Here is a 15,798-nt window from a genome sequence, read left to right as displayed (position 1 = left end):
TTTCAGCACAAAAAGTAAAATAAAATCACTCCAGTGGGGCAATTTTCTATGCATCTCTCCCTACCTTTATTGTTTCAAAAAAGAGTTGTTTTCAGGGCATTATTCTATCTTTTGTCTTATATTCAGATCTCTGTACTGAGCTTACCATGGGAAGCGTCTTTTGTGCTTCTCTTTGATTTGACCCAAATTTTATGTATCTGATAAAGTTTGTCATAGGGACTTGTGGCAGGTTAATTAAAGATGAATTTTACTATGCTCTTTTAGGGTTTTGTTCCTTCAGCTGAGTTGCTTTGGGAGAGGGGAGTTAAAGAAATGCAGTTTTTCATGTCAAGAGAGTCTGTTGGAAAGGGCATTTAATTTATTTGAACAGAGGTGTCAGTATTGCTCTAAAAACCATAACGCACAGAACACAAAACTATACTGATGTAAACAATTCACCTCCTTCTCCTCCCAATAACTGCCAATTATATTTTTATTGTCTAGAATAAAGGTCAAAGAAATATTACAAACTTTTCAGATTTGCATAGATTTAACTCCTCTATTGTAGTTATTCCAGTTCTTTCTTGAGGCTACAGTAGCAGTTAGTCCTGGAAACAAGAAATCTGAAGTCCAAAGAACCATTAGAACATTCTTCTAAATTACAAATGAAGTTTTGAGATATTATTCCCTCAGTCCCATGGTGCTGTCATTATAAAATGGAATCACTATGATGCACCACTGAATTAATAATGATGCTTCCATAAAAGAGTACATAGTGATTACAATATTCTTTTTGATTTTAGAAATGTGAGAGTATGACAAAAATGCATCTGTTAGAATGGCAGAAATCTGCAAGTCTTCTGTTTTCATAGGCCCAAGCAACCTGAAATAGAATGACAAGTACCAGCAGCCATAACAGGTTGCAACTTGCCCAAGCTTAGTTTCTGTGGCCCTTTTAAAGGTGGGAAGCAGGAGAGCAGGTTTCTGAGTCTTGTCCATTTCTTTCTGAGTTGTGGTTTTGTAGGGGTTCCTTGTCATCCTTCATCTCCATTTTACCGGGATACCAAGCTTTCTGCAGAAGCTGGCTGTTTCTGGCTACTTCTATCACTGCTTTCCTGTCAACTTGGTTTTTCAGCAAGGTCTTGAGTTTAAATCTTCTTCATCTTATCTTGGATCAAATTTAGTATCTCCAACTCAATTCTAAGTCTTTCACCACCATTTTTCTAACTGCTCCGCACTTAGAAAAGTGTTCATATTCTGCTCAGATTCAAGGAGAGTCACTCTTGGCTAGTGAGTCATCACAGTTAGACATGTTTTGTGTTGCCTCTCATGCCCTTGTTTGGCCACATGAGCAACTCCACAGAGAAATGGTCGATACTGTTGTCGATATTATCATATCCCCTTACTCCCTTTTCCTTTGTTTAGCATGATATGCTATTATGGTTTCTACCAACTCTTGGCTGGCTGTCAGTGATGCCAGTTGTGCTAAAACCAAGAATTGACAACCTAAACACAGTGGTCTATGGGACAGCATTGAATTCAGTGGCTGCCTTAGGGGTTAACAGAGTGGGATCTGTTTTCAGGGGGAGAGAAGGGAACCTGATACAAAGAAAACTTGTGAGAGAGTCCTGGGGGAACATCATATGCATCTGCTATGTCTGAAACATTTGGAGTCTCATCAGCAAGTGAACACACAGAGCCTGTAGGTGCCACTGCTACTTCTTCATTATGGACAGATTTTTTTTCAGTGTAAGAGAAATTCAGTCTAATAGCTATCATATCATGTTTTTAACACTCCATTCTCTTATGATGAAGGAAAACAATCATCCAAGTGGGAAGAAATGTCTACTGATGTTCTGATTTAAATGAATGAAGGTCTTTTTTCCACCTCGGGAAATCTTGAGGGTTATATAACAGCAGCTTTGAAATGCTTGTACTATGTACTTTGTGCTAGTCCTTCTCAAATCGTCACTGGCTGCACCAAGAACAGAAAAATAAGGAATTTGGTGAGTACTTTATAAAGCTAAATTTACTTAATTTATTTCACCTGTGGTTATGTTTTTCAAATATTTTGAGACATTAGAATGTCTTATACTTATAAATGATGATGATTGTATTTTGTTTTGCTTGGTCTTGTTTTTAATAAAATACAGAATTAGCAAACCTATTATAGCCTACCATATCTAGTCCATGAAATTCAATACCTAGATAATTCTTCTATAATTCATGGGTGTTCCAAATACTAGAGATGCTTATAATTACACAAGTCTGATCCAGAAGAGTATTTAATAAAAGTTATGTGATTGTTGTTCTCCCCAAGAAACTAGTCATTTGGGGACGTTAGATTGTGTTCTTTTGAGTTTCTTTTTTGTGATTTGGCAACAGGGGAATGGAGGGTGAAATTGGCAATGACTGTTAGTGAAGGAAAAGGGAAGATGTGTGGTGTTTTCACAAATACATGTATAAATCAACAAGACGTTGTCAGATGTATATTTTTTTAAAACAGCACACAAGCAGCTGCATGTGTTTGGTAAGTTAGGAAACTTAAAAGTGCCTGCCAGTTATGCAGCCACCTCTGAGCAAAGCTGCTACAGGTGGACTATTATTTAAGATTACCATACTTTATACTACGGTATTTTACTACTCTGGCAGTAGCTGTTTAGACTAGGGCTAGGTGCCTAGGATTTTCTTGGTGATGAGGTGACCCGGATTGAGGCATCTGCTTAAAACCCACATTCTACACTTGCTAGTGTCTAAACATGGCAAAGATATTTTCATCTTTGAAAATCTGAATACCAACATTTTGAGAAGTGGCAAAAGGAAGTAAAAAGTACAGACATAAATTTATCCATCTACTCATTTATTCTATAAACAATCATTCCCAGAGCCATGTCAAAGGACAGAGGAGGTAACAAGGATAAGAAATAAGAGTGCCTGCTTTGTAAAAGTTGAGCACTCTACTTTTCATGGGATACCAGAAGGTCTGCTGTATCCTGAACTAAAACACTTTCAGTTTTATGTGATAGTTTCTGAGTTCTCTTTTATTAGAAGCAATCAATGCAGCTCAATTTACTTAAGCAACAAATATATTATTTTACCATAAAGATAAGAGCTTGTCTCACATAATCAATATAAGAAAAAGTGTTGCATACAATGAAGGACCTGTATCCAGGGCTACAGTCATGAGACTGATTTCTGTATACTATCTCTGCATCTCTCCTTGCTTCAGTCCCTTTTCTGGGAGTTTCTTTTTAAGAGGAAATAGTATGCCAGTTTCTTCTACTTCTCTCATTGTCTGAGCCTAAAATACAGTGGCTCTCAGTCTTCACATTACAGTCTGACCATCACAGAGACAAAACCTCCACCACTGTGTATTCCATATTCCCAGGGAAGGCTTTTCATTGTGCATGAAAGCAACCATTCTCCTTGTGTGGCTAGAAAAAGAAGCCACTTTATGGGAACAAAGTTCTAGGCTGAAAACTCAGTAAGCGTTCACCACAGTTTTCCTACATTACTACCTATTTTGTACAATGCAACCTTCTATTTTTTGAAACCTGAAAGACCTTGGAAGAATAAAACATCCCTACATGTAAGTTCTTTTCACTGAAATAATTTGTAGCTGGGTATTGAAAATAATGGTGGAATGGGGGGTGTTTATGAGTGGTATTATATTGAGAGGACCCAGAAATGTACAAATGTATGTCTGATATATCCATAAATTCTCTAGTAGAAGGATCAATCAAAGAAAAATCTTAACACTGTGTTTTAATATGCTCTTTATTCTAGAGCACTTATTTTTAAGTTTATTAGTTTTAAATGTGTAACTAATAATAAAAGAAATTTGACAGAAGAGCTGTGACGCAAAAATCACTGGTCACACATCTGTAAACTTTAACACATGAGAAATTTTCTGTTCAATCCTACTGAGTCATATCATTGATAGCACATTTTAATTTGTTATGCATCTTTAATTGGTACTTAAAATGTGTTTGAAGATTTACACTAGAATCATTATAGCAAAAAATTCATGATTTAACAGAAGGCTGCCTGTTAATAATCAAAGGTAGTATGAACTGCTAAATATCTCAGATTACAATAATTTTCAAGAGTTTCAAGTACGAAAGGTTTTTGTGATTGATTAGTGGTTCATAGAATTCTAACATTCAAACATAGGCCCTTTTTCTGTCAAAACCATTGGTTAAATATCAGGATATACATGAGTTATTAGAAAGAAAAATACAAAATAAGTTTGACCAAACAATAAACACATATGAAAACTTAATGTTCTTCCACAAGCCTCAGACTTAAAAGGACTCAATAAATTAAGCTCATAAGCACAGTTAACAAAAAGCAGCATGAAGATATCATAATTTCTGAGTCCAAAAGAGATTTTAAAGATGATTAAATGAAAAGCTAGTTACTGAAGAGAAAAATATTATGTAACTTTATGGATATATGTGTATTATTTTATTAGGATTTTGATATGTTAATTAAAAAGGCTTTATTTTTTCCCAAAATACAGCAGTCGTATATCTTATGATGCATGACATTCCAGACTACATAAAATAGAGTATAAAAGCAAATTTCTTCCCCCACCCGGTGATGAAGTTTCAGTTGCTGGGCTGGACCATATAGAAAATCTTTCTCCTAAACTGGTTGTGCTGAGATTCTTGCTCTGCTTCAACCTCCAATCATTAAAACTTGCTTTGATTCTTTTAATCTTCTGGCTTCATGGTAGGAAGAGGCAGTAGTGTCACTTGCAGTACCTATAATCTCTTAAGATTGTGTTTTTTCTCTGTCCTTTTAAAATGGAAACAAAGAAAAGATTGTATTTGACAAGATAAGAAGACAGAAGTTGATTCTGATTATATCACCACGGTATGATTCCGATAATATTGCTGCAAGAGGAGAGACAGCACAGCTGAAAGAAAAGGCAGGAGAGTTTTCAGGAGCTGGTCTGTGAAACTACAGACCATCTGTGTTTGCTAATTGGCTTTACATAAAGGAAAAGTAAACTTTCTCTTATCTTTGTGACAGTAGAAAAAGACACTCTGAAGATAAGCTCCTACTCTACAACTGATACTGGGATATAGAGGCCACTTCTTCGTGATGATTACATTTCAAAGGCTAGCTCCCCGTACTTGAGGAAGGGTCCTGGGCTGTGAAACTGACAAGAGACTTTTTAACAGATTTAAATTTCAAAGGTGCAAAGAAATATTTTACAATAAGGAGTTTTCTGGAGTAGTTATTCGAAGAGGATGGAGGACAGGGACTTAGATTCAAGAAGAAACCAGTGTAAAGTTTAGTCAAGTTGAGGAAAAAATTAAGGCACAATTTATTTTCTGCTTTTCTACTGTTTTTAAAACTATACTTATATTTCTCTAACACTGCTTTAGGTGCAAATCATAGGTTATAATGTAATTTTTTTAGTTCAGAATGTTCCTAATTTCCATTATGAGTCATCCTCTAACCCATGGATTATTTAAAACTAATAATCATACTAATAATTGTTGATTGGGGTGTTCTGAATATGTCAATTAAGCCAAATTGTTCAAATCTTCTACATTTGACCAACTATCTTCTGCTTGTTCTATTTGTACTAATCAGGCTTTTAATTTAGGAGTTGGCAAATGCTTAGAGGGGAGATTGTGGCAGATTTTGAGGCTTACTTCCCTCTAGTTTCCTTCTCTCTCAGATTTTGTTCCTCACATTTTTGGCTACTTGGGCAATGTGAATTTCAACCTCTGTTTAAGTCATATGATAACCATATGATAACCACTTTCTACTTGGATTTCATTCCTTTGTTCTGTTAGTTACATTTATAATCCCCATACTTGGACACAATAGGTGGCCAATAAATGTTTTCCTTCCTTTTCAATAATTGTCATTTGCTTGACCTTTTTGAGGCTGGAAAGTAGACTCACATGGTTTAGAAAAACTTTCAAACAACAGTTGAATGTCTAAGTCTACCTTTTGGCTTTGTAGCCCCACCGGAGAGGCAGCAAACATTCACAGGCCACCAACCATGTACCAAAGTGAGAAAATGTTGCCTGGATGGGACACCAGTGAGAGGACACAGAGAGCTACCAATGAATACCTGTACTAGAAGGTAGTAAGTTCCCTGAATTATCTGTTATATATTCCAGTTGTGTTCAGTAGGACGTTTTGTTGCAAGAGAAATACATTTTAATAAGCCAGGGGGAGATTAATGGAGGATTATTGATCCAGAAACTGGGAAGTCATCTTGGCCCGATGTGGTCCCGGTCTCCCTGTCATCTTCTCACTCTAATGGTAATCATAGGTCTCTCCCTCTTTGCTAGTTCAGCTTTCTCACTCTTTGCAGACTGGCTCTTCTACCTTTTCATATGTAAGACCAAATACAGTCATGTTCAAAAGCCTGCCAAGATGATAAATTCTAGTCCAATTACACACTGCCAGAGTCCAGAAATATAAGCTTGACTGCTAGAGCCCAGGGTCTAGGGTGGGTGTGCAAGAAGAGTGTGGGACTCAGCAGAAAATGAGCTCCGCTGTTGCAGATTCACAGTTGGTTTAAGCACTTTAAATAATCAGAACAAAGTTAGTCTCCAGTTCCCGTGAGGGAAGCATTCCAATGTCAGCTAAATTCCATTTTGAACAAATAATTTACAGACCGTGTGTCTCCATACACTTTAATGGTGTATTATCTGTCTTCATCTGACTCTTCTTTAAGGGGAAACAGGAATGAGACAATTAACTGTTGTGTTGATCTTGCAGCGCTCTACTCCTCAGCCTTTGTTATTAATCGTATGTCATATAGACCCCAGCCCTGTTAAAAGGCTAACCCTAACCTTGGTCACAGACTAAACTTGTAATGCCTACCACAGACAAGTGCCCTAAACCTAACCATACAGGGAGTGAGAGATGGAAATTGTCAACTTATCACAAAATCTATAAATTTGGAACACAGAACTTTATTTCTTATGAAGTGATACAACTTGAAGGCTGGTAAGCATAGTCTCTGGTAGAGACTGCAAGTAGAAACTCGGAGGGAGGGAGGGTGTCACAGGAGTTTTATACTTGGTGGATAAGTTAGAAATACTGATCAGGTTGCAGGAAGGGCTAGGACTGTTCACGAGGGGAAGTCACAAGCATGTGTGGTAAGCAAACATGTACGTTATATAGTCCCATGTTCATTTTGGGGTAGAGACTTAATGTGAAAATGCAATAAAATTAGGCTCTATATGTGAATATGTGAAATGGAGCACACGGAGATGCTCGGTACACAGCTTCCGTGAACCTGCCAGGACCATTCCATGGCTGATGGTCACTTATCAGGAAGGAATGTTGATCAGTTATTGTGTCAAAACCACAAAAGGGGAGGGGAATCCCACCAAGGTGCCAAGCTGTTGGCTGAACTCAGTGGAGGAGTGAGTGTTTCCTTGTTTTCCAGGGACGGTTTCTGTTTAACTCTTAGAAAAAAAAAAAAGTCTAATGGCAGTTAGAGAGGTAGGGGGTGTTATGAGGCGTGACTGACCTCCCCTTCCATCATGGCTAGAAAACTTTGTTGTTAAGATTTCTCTGGGGTCTCCTTAGCCAAAAGGTGTTTGTTCACTTGGTCAGGGGAATTAAGCTTTTATTCACATTTCATAAAATGCTTTGTGCTGCATATTGCATGCTTACAAATTAGGCATAGCTTCAGTGTTCAAAACAAAGTAGTCTGGAACATGACCATCTTAACCCTGGATGTCCTTCACTTCAATACATGAGACTCTCATTTTAAGCAATTAAACTACATCAGGCCATGATTGTCTGGGTAGACATCAACTAACCTGGAAAAGTCCAATAATTTTCACTCACAGTTAAAATTCTGAAGTGCATAAGCATATGCTCTCTGTATTTCCAGATGGCATTGTTCTGAGTTTAATATTTTTGTGATAGCAAAATATAAGACATGCAAATTATCTAATTAAAAATGTAAAAGCTGATGTACATAATCAAATGATGGATGAAATTTTTTCTATCTGAAACAAATAGCATTTAAAAATCAGTCAGTGAATGAGAGATGCTGTCCTTTTCTTTGTTCTGTGGACCCCAGAGTCTTATTTCCCATCCTCCTTGCCCTTGAATAAAGTAGGTGTTAAGAATTATAGATTTTTTTTTTTTTGAGACAGAGTCTCATTCTGTCACCCAGGCTGGAATGCAGTGGTGCGATCTCGGCTCACTGCAACCTTCACTTCCTGGATTCAAGTGATTCTCCTGCCTCAGCCTCCTGAGTAACTAGGACTACAGACACCCACCACCACTCCCTGCTAATTTTTGTATTTTTATTAAAGATGGGATTTCACCATGTTAGCCAGGATGGTCTCAAACTCTTGACCTCATGATCGGCCCGCCTGGCCTTCCAAAGTACTGGGATTACAGGTGTGAGCCACAGTGCCTGGCCAAGAATTATAGATTTTCTTTAAAATTGTAATTGTTTTTAATTTTCAAAATATTATTTAAAATATTATATATATGAGAAAATGAAGAATGATAATTTGAAAAGAGTCATGGTGCAATTAAAGAAATAGAAACAGTACATTTGAATTTTGTTTACTCCTATCCAATCACATTCATTTCCTCCTCCCTTCAAATGACTGTAGTCCTGAATTTAACAGTTATTATTGCCAAGCATTTCTTTATACTTTTACTACATTACATGTATCCCTAGAAACATTTAGTACTGCTTTGTATAAGTTTATACTACATGTAAATGTTATCACATATTCTTCTGTAACTTGATATTTTTCTTTTAGCATAATTTTGTGAGATTTACCCACATGTATAATATTTTAATTTTTTACTATAATTTATTCATTCTATTTGGGAGGAAATTTCAGTGTTTTTTCCAGTTTCTTGCTAAATTATGCTCTTTATACAGTCACGTGCCTTATAAAGTTTTTGTCAACAACAGACCACATATATGACTGTGTTCCTATAAGATTATACTACTGTATTTTTTACTGTACCTTTTCTATGTTTAGCAGCATTCTGATACACAAATATTTATCATTATGTAACAGTTACCTACAGTATTCAGTACAATAACATATTCTACAGGTATGTGCCCTAGGAACAGCATGCTATATCATGTAGCCTAGGTATGTAGTAGCCCATGCCATCTAGGATTGTGTGACTACACTCTATGATGTTAAAACGAAGTTAGAATCACCTAACCACACTTTTCTTAGAATGTATAATACTAAGTCATGTATGACTGAAATTGCTCTTTACCTTCCATTTTAGGATTCCCATTTCAAATAGGAAATCTCTAGTAGCCTTTGAGGGAAGTGACTGGACAAATGTAGCTTCAAGAAACAAATAGATTTCACTCTCAAAGCAATAGGACTGTATACTAAGCATGAGATATAGCCTATAGATAAAAATCTTTGTCTTCATTAACAGACATTTTATTTATTGATTATATTTATTTTATTTATTATATCCTAAAACTCAGTTTCCTCATTCGCCATGAGGGATAATAACGGTACCTACTTCACAGAGTAGTTTTGAGGATTAAATGGGTTAATACATGCAAATTATTTAGGGCAATGCTTTTCACATAGTGCATGCTGTTGCCATTTTTATCATAACTCCACTGGAAATATTTTGCTACTTTTATATGTACTATAGTAACTTTATGGGTATTGTTTTATATATATACCTGGTATATATAGTTATATCATTATATATATATATATATATATATATATATATATATATATATATATCAGATATACTGTTCTTCATGCTGGATTTGGATGTTATATATTGAGACATGAACATAATTGTTATGAAAATTTCCATCCTTCACAAGCCTAATTTCAAAAGATAGCTTGACATATCTCGTGTTTATTCAGCTGATATTTCTAAACACAGCTGCAAGAGTACTGAGAGGGTCTTTGAGCTGCTGTGAATAAAACTATTGATGGAGGGGAAGCTAGGGTGGTTAAAAAAGGTAAGACCTGAGTACATGAGTATCCAGCAGGGTCTTCAAAGGAACTGCAAGAAGATGCTTCTAGGTCAAGGCCTTCATCTCTTAAGGAGTCAGTTGACCGGAAGAGACTTGAGAATGTCATCTTATGTCATTCCATTTCAGGCTACCTTAGATTAATATGGGTTTTGCTGGTTCCTGAGGACCCAGATCAAAAGGTCCTGTCCCAGGCTATTGGTCTTTCTCTGGCTAGACACACCCAATTCCCTACATGCAGTGGAGGTCAGCAAATAGGTTTTAGGACACTTTATTGTAAATCTTTAGTTCCCAGAGCCAACTTGTAGCCACAGTAATATGATGCTAGTAGCATCTCTGAGTCCATTGCTAACCTCCAGGACAGATGCCCAAACTTCCAGGTCACTAAATCTCAAGATGTGGCAAAGGTATATGTGACCTCCATCTCCTTCAGCTGTCACTGGATCCCCGCGCTGCCTCTACTTTCCACCTTCAGAGAAATTTGAGTGGTTAATGAAAATGTCCAATTTACTTATAAAAACAATCATTTCAGAGACACCAGAGGATTACTTTTGGCAGCAAAATCTGAAATGTTGCTTTTTTCTTTCACAGTTTCTCAGAGAAAATGGTTCTTTTTCTGCAACTCAACAACCTCAAGCAATACTTTGTGAAAGCTCTCTTTGTTGTTTTGGATTTTTCAAGCCCTGCCTGGGGAATAAGGCTAACATAGCCATTTGGAATTGCCACCACTGAGAAGGAACTCTGAACTGGCATGCATTAACATTCAGATGCTTTCTTTGAAACATTCACAGTGTACTTCTGAGAAGTTTTTAATGCCAAAATGACTCCACCTCTGAGTGACTACTACTTTCTTACCAATATGCCTCTAGACCTTCTGTTCTTCCTATTTCTGGAGATAGCAAGTTGCTAGGCTCTCTGACATCATGGCAACAATGAATCCTTAGTTAATTGTTCCCTCTACTACCTCAGAAATAGTATCTAATGCAGAAATGAGACCCTCTTCCGAATACTTTATCAGGAACCCAAACCTTATAAAAGATAATTCCCTTCTTCATTTTGGGTAGCAGCAACATATCCTTTCTGGGGAGTGTCCTTTCTCACTGCACTGAATCATTAAATCTGATTTTGTCCAACCTAAAGCTTGTCTCTGGTGGTCTTTAGCTGGTTAGGCTTTAACAGCAAGGATGCTTTTACAACTGTACCTTCCCATCAGATCATCCTGACCATCCTCAGTTTTGCCCTGCTAACCAAAAGAGCTGTATTTGCTGCTTGCTTCAGACCAGGAAACCAACACTGTTACACTCACAGAATCAGAAGAAGAATGAAAACCAGACATTATAATACCAGCAGGACTCTGTGGTGCTTTCCCAGCCTGGGGACCTTAATACATTTATTCCTTCCATCTACTGCTTTTGACATGTATACCTGAGTGAAACACAGGAATGTGTCATATCATCTGAATAAGGAGCAAGTTTTGTCATCTCAGAATCCTTCTGGCATAAAGCAAGGCCCAGCACAGGGAGCTGAATCAATACATATCACTGAATGAAAGCTCTAGACCCTCAAATATAAAAGGTAAATAATAAACTTGGGGACAGAAATGCAGAGGCAGGGTGGAAAGTAGGGGGATGAACTCAGTTTTGGTTTTTGATTTTTTTTGAGACAGAGTCTCACTCTGTCACCCAGGCTGGAGTGCAGTGGTGAGATCTCAGCTCAATGAAACCTCCACCTCCTGGGTTCAAGCAATTCTCCTGTATCAGCCTCCTGAGTAACTAGGATTGCAGCCTCCTGAGTAGCTGGAATTATAGGCACAAGCCCCCGTGCCTGGGTTTTTGTATTTTTGTAGAGACAGGGTTTCACCATGTTGGCTAAGCTGGTCATGAACTCCTGACCTTGTGATCCCCCCTCCTGGCCTCCCAAAGTACTGAGCCACTGTGCCTAGCCTGAACTCAGTTTTAAGTATCTAGAGTTTGAAATGCATTCCTCTTAGGCCCTTTTAACTGATGTGTTAGAATTTGTGGTGCTCAAATATTCTCCTGTCAAGTAGTGATTTTTGACTTCCTTACTCACCCCCAACCTGCCATTGAAAAAAATCAGTATTGCTCCATTTGCAAGTCATGTTGAGATCTCTTTCACCCGTATAAATCATTGTTGTTTTATCTTTTGGTTCGAACCAGTTATAACTTCTGACTAGTGCCCTCTCATTATGTGAATCAAATGATATCTTTATTATGTGTTCAGTCAATATGAGTTTTATTTTACCTTTTTCTTAAAATTCTCTTTGAACAGTATCTATTTCATACAATTGCCCAGGAATGCCTAATACTTAATAACTATTCTAGTTCAGTCCATGAGTAAAGCACTGAATAACGTTAAACATTAAGAGCTTTGTTGAGGTTTCTCTAAAATATTTCAAAATGTTCTGCTTTATATGCCAACTTACTTCACTCTGCTGCAAAGCAAATTTGTTGCACTGTGGGGAGGTTGAAATTCCACTATCTCAAGGAAGACCTGCAAAGTTTTCTTGTTGAGATTGCTTAGGGTCAACAATTTGTGTGATCAGCTGTTTTGTTTTGCAGGATTATTGTTTAGGGATGCATACTTCTTTATCTCTTCTCAGCATCTCTCATGGTTCTGATTTATATTTGTAGAGCAAGAGAGTGAAATGGTGCCATCAGCAACCCTCTTTTTCAGATTCTTTATCATACCCTTGCAAAGCTTGCCTGCTTTTCTCTGGATCTGTTTATCTCATTCCTCTGTGATGGAAGGCAGCCCTTAGGAAAAACTTTTGTGATAATTTCTTCAAAGCTTGAAACATGCAAAGTGCTGAAAATTTCAATATTATCTTTTTTTCCTGTGCTCTCAAATCCAGAGATATGCACTCTGTGGGAATAAAGAGTACCCGAATTAGAACAAACAGATTCAGAGCTTGCTATAGCAAGAAAGTCAGCCACCATCACTTAAATTTTGCAGAGACTCAAAGGCATGAAGGAAACGCTTTAGAGTGAACGGCAGTGCTAAGGGGAAGCTGGAGGGTGCTAACAAAAGGCATAGCATCTTATGTGATTAGTGTGAAGAGTATTTGGCTTTCACGGGTTGGTCCTCAAATGGAAGCTGGGACAACATACAGGGAAGCCGTCAGTCATTGACCAAGCCCTAATTTCATTGGGCCAATTGCTGCAGAGGTAGTCATTTGGCTTTCAGTGCTTGTTGCTGCTGAGGCTGTGGGTCAGAGTTCTGCCATAATGCGTGGTGTGAACATTGTCCATTTGCATATTCAATCTGCCTAGCATATTTTTATAATGTTAGTTGATAACTAAAAATCTAAAGAGATTCAAAGGAAAGGGCTGTTTACAGTCCTTGAGAAATTTGAGTTTCTTCCCCTATTTGATGTTACTATTAGTTTTTCTTGATCATCCATGATTACCTAGACTCTGTGCTGTGGGCTTCACTTGCATGATCCTTTTCAGGTACATTTTTATCATCTTTTTATACACATAGAAACTGGGATTCCGATTTGTTAACAAATCTGATGTAAACTACGCAGCTAAAAAAATGAGGGTGCAAAAATGTTCATACAATTCTTAGATCCATTTTCTAGAAAAAGATGTAGAAGGATATACACCAAATTTTTAACCCTGATAACCTAAATCTTACTAACTTGATAACAGTAATAATATATTTTCCTTTGTACACTTTTGAATATTTGGTTAAAATAAGCATGTATTGCTTTTACAATAAAAAGAAAGTTAATCTAAATAACATGAATCAACATGAAATGTATTTTCTCTAGACACTATATTAACTTTCCTCTGGGAGTCTAATTCAAAAGTTATTTCATAAACTAAAATCACAAAGAAAATGTATCCCAGATTATAAACCTGTATTAGTTATTTGAATAGTGGCTCTCCCTGAAGAAGTTTACACAGTAGGATATTAATTGCAGGTTACAAACCAAAAGAAGCAAAATAATTGTATATGCTTAAGAGATATTCCCATCAAATATAAGATTTTCATAAACAGTAATTCTACCATACAGCTCTTTTGCTTTTTTATCTCATTCCTGATGCTACTCATTTATCCATTTATGAAATATTAGCTGAGCTACTAATGTTTAGGCACAGTGTTGGTACCTGAGAGTAAAAATAAACAAACAAGTAAACAAACCAACTATTCATTTTATAAATTTATAGTTTTCTGGCTGTTACCATAAAATTTTAAGAAAAGAAGTAAAATAATGGCTTACAAAGCCTAACAGAGATATAAAAAGATGAATGTGTTAAAGGTTTTCATTTAACTCATTCATGAGGAAATTGGTAAGATGTTGCAATCAGTGCAGAGGTGAATGTAAAGAACAGACACATTTATGTTTCATGAACATTGCAGTGAGTATGCAAATAGAAGGAAACTGACTTTCTCAGTAATAAAATCTACCAATATACAGAACTATAGACAAGAGTTATTCTATATCATTATCAGTTATCTACAATTTACAAAGTTGTAAAATAGCTCCCACAGAATCAGAATCAGATAACTAGGAAGGGAGTTCAAAGCTTTCCAGTGAAGCCAAAATTTTTCCCTACAGGGTAAAGATAGACTGTAACATGTGTGGCAGACATTGCTATCTGCATGCTCTGTGTTCTTTTCCTACACCAGCTCTCTCTGCTAATAGAACTTTTGCTTGTTTAGGTAAATGCAAAGTTCTCTATTCTTGCCCCCACAAAAAAAAATGATAAGCCAACATTCATATGGCAAGTAATTGTTTCAGGATCAGCTTCAATTTTGCCCAAAAAAAATCTAAAGGAAAGTTTGTTTGTTTTTTTAATTTTTTTAAATGTGTGATTTCTAGGAAAGCATTTGCTCTTCTTATTAAAAAAAAAAACCAGTAACAACTGACATAGCCTTTTTTTTTTTTTTTTTTTTTGGTTCTTCTCTCCCTTTTTGTATCTGGAATATAGCATAATTACTAGAATTCAGCAGTCATCTTGTGACCTTGGACTGAACAGCATAAAAAAATATGAATAACAGTTGTGTCAATCAGTTTGTGCTCCTCTAGCAAAATACCACTAGGTGACTTAAACAACAGAGATTTACTTCTCAGTTCTGGAGTCTGGGTAGTCTGACATCAAGGTGCCAGCTGATTCAGTTTTTGGTGAGGATCCTGTTCCTTGCTTATAGAACTTGGACTCCTAAGTTCAAGTGATCCTGCCTCCTCAGCCTCCTGAGTAGCTGGGACTACAGGCGATTGCACACATTTTAGTTGTTCTTAAAAGAAAGATTGTGTGATGTACCACATTGGAGACCTAACTCCGTTTTCTCTGTAACCTACATTTCAGTTACCTTGATATCAACACATCTTCAATGCTTCTGTCACCACTTTCTTTAATTTAATGGGATAATAACTCAATTGAGACATAGAGAATGAGAGGGAGAGAGGGAGAGAGAGATTAAGCCTGCTCTCTGGTCTCTTCTCATGACAGCACTAATCCCATCATGAAGGCCCTACCCTCATGACATTATCTAAACCTAATTACCTCCAAAGGCCTCATTTTCAAATAGGATCACATTGGGGGTTAGAGATTCAACATATGCATGTAAGGGGAACACATTCAACCCCTAGCAATAGCTAATGCTTATACAACATTCACTGTGTGTAAAATGTTGCTCTAGGTGCTTTTCATATATTGGCCCTTTCAATCATTGCAATCATTGTGAGGATAGGTACTATTTCCATTATTTTACCAACAGAAAGACAGAGTGAGGTGGCTTGACCAAAGTCAGATGGCTAAGAAATAGTGAAGTCAGGATTCAAATGAAAGCTGTTTGATGTC

The 15,798-nt window shown here is 36.8% G+C and overlaps 1 long non-coding RNA gene across 1 annotated transcript in view; it reads left to right on the top strand.

The window, feature by feature from the left end:
• Positions 1-1,578: 1,578 nt before the first annotated feature.
• Positions 1,579-15,798, top strand: part of LOC141584290 (uncharacterized) — a 182,294-nt gene continuing 168,074 nt past the window's right edge. Inside the window, exons 1-2 of the long non-coding RNA XR_012517252.1 lie at positions 1,579-1,985; positions 5,965-6,088. This is a non-coding gene — a long non-coding RNA (uncharacterized LOC141584290). The remainder of the gene's footprint in view (positions 1,986-5,964; positions 6,089-15,798) is intronic.

Source organism: Saimiri boliviensis, chromosome 1 (genome assembly GCF_048565385.1).
Source record: "Saimiri boliviensis isolate mSaiBol1 chromosome 1, mSaiBol1.pri, whole genome shotgun sequence".
Classification (NCBI taxonomy): Eukaryota; Metazoa; Chordata; class Mammalia; order Primates; family Cebidae; genus Saimiri; species Saimiri boliviensis.
The sequence above is the reverse complement of the archived record's forward strand: the minus strand, read 5'-3'. Positions and strand labels throughout refer to the sequence as shown.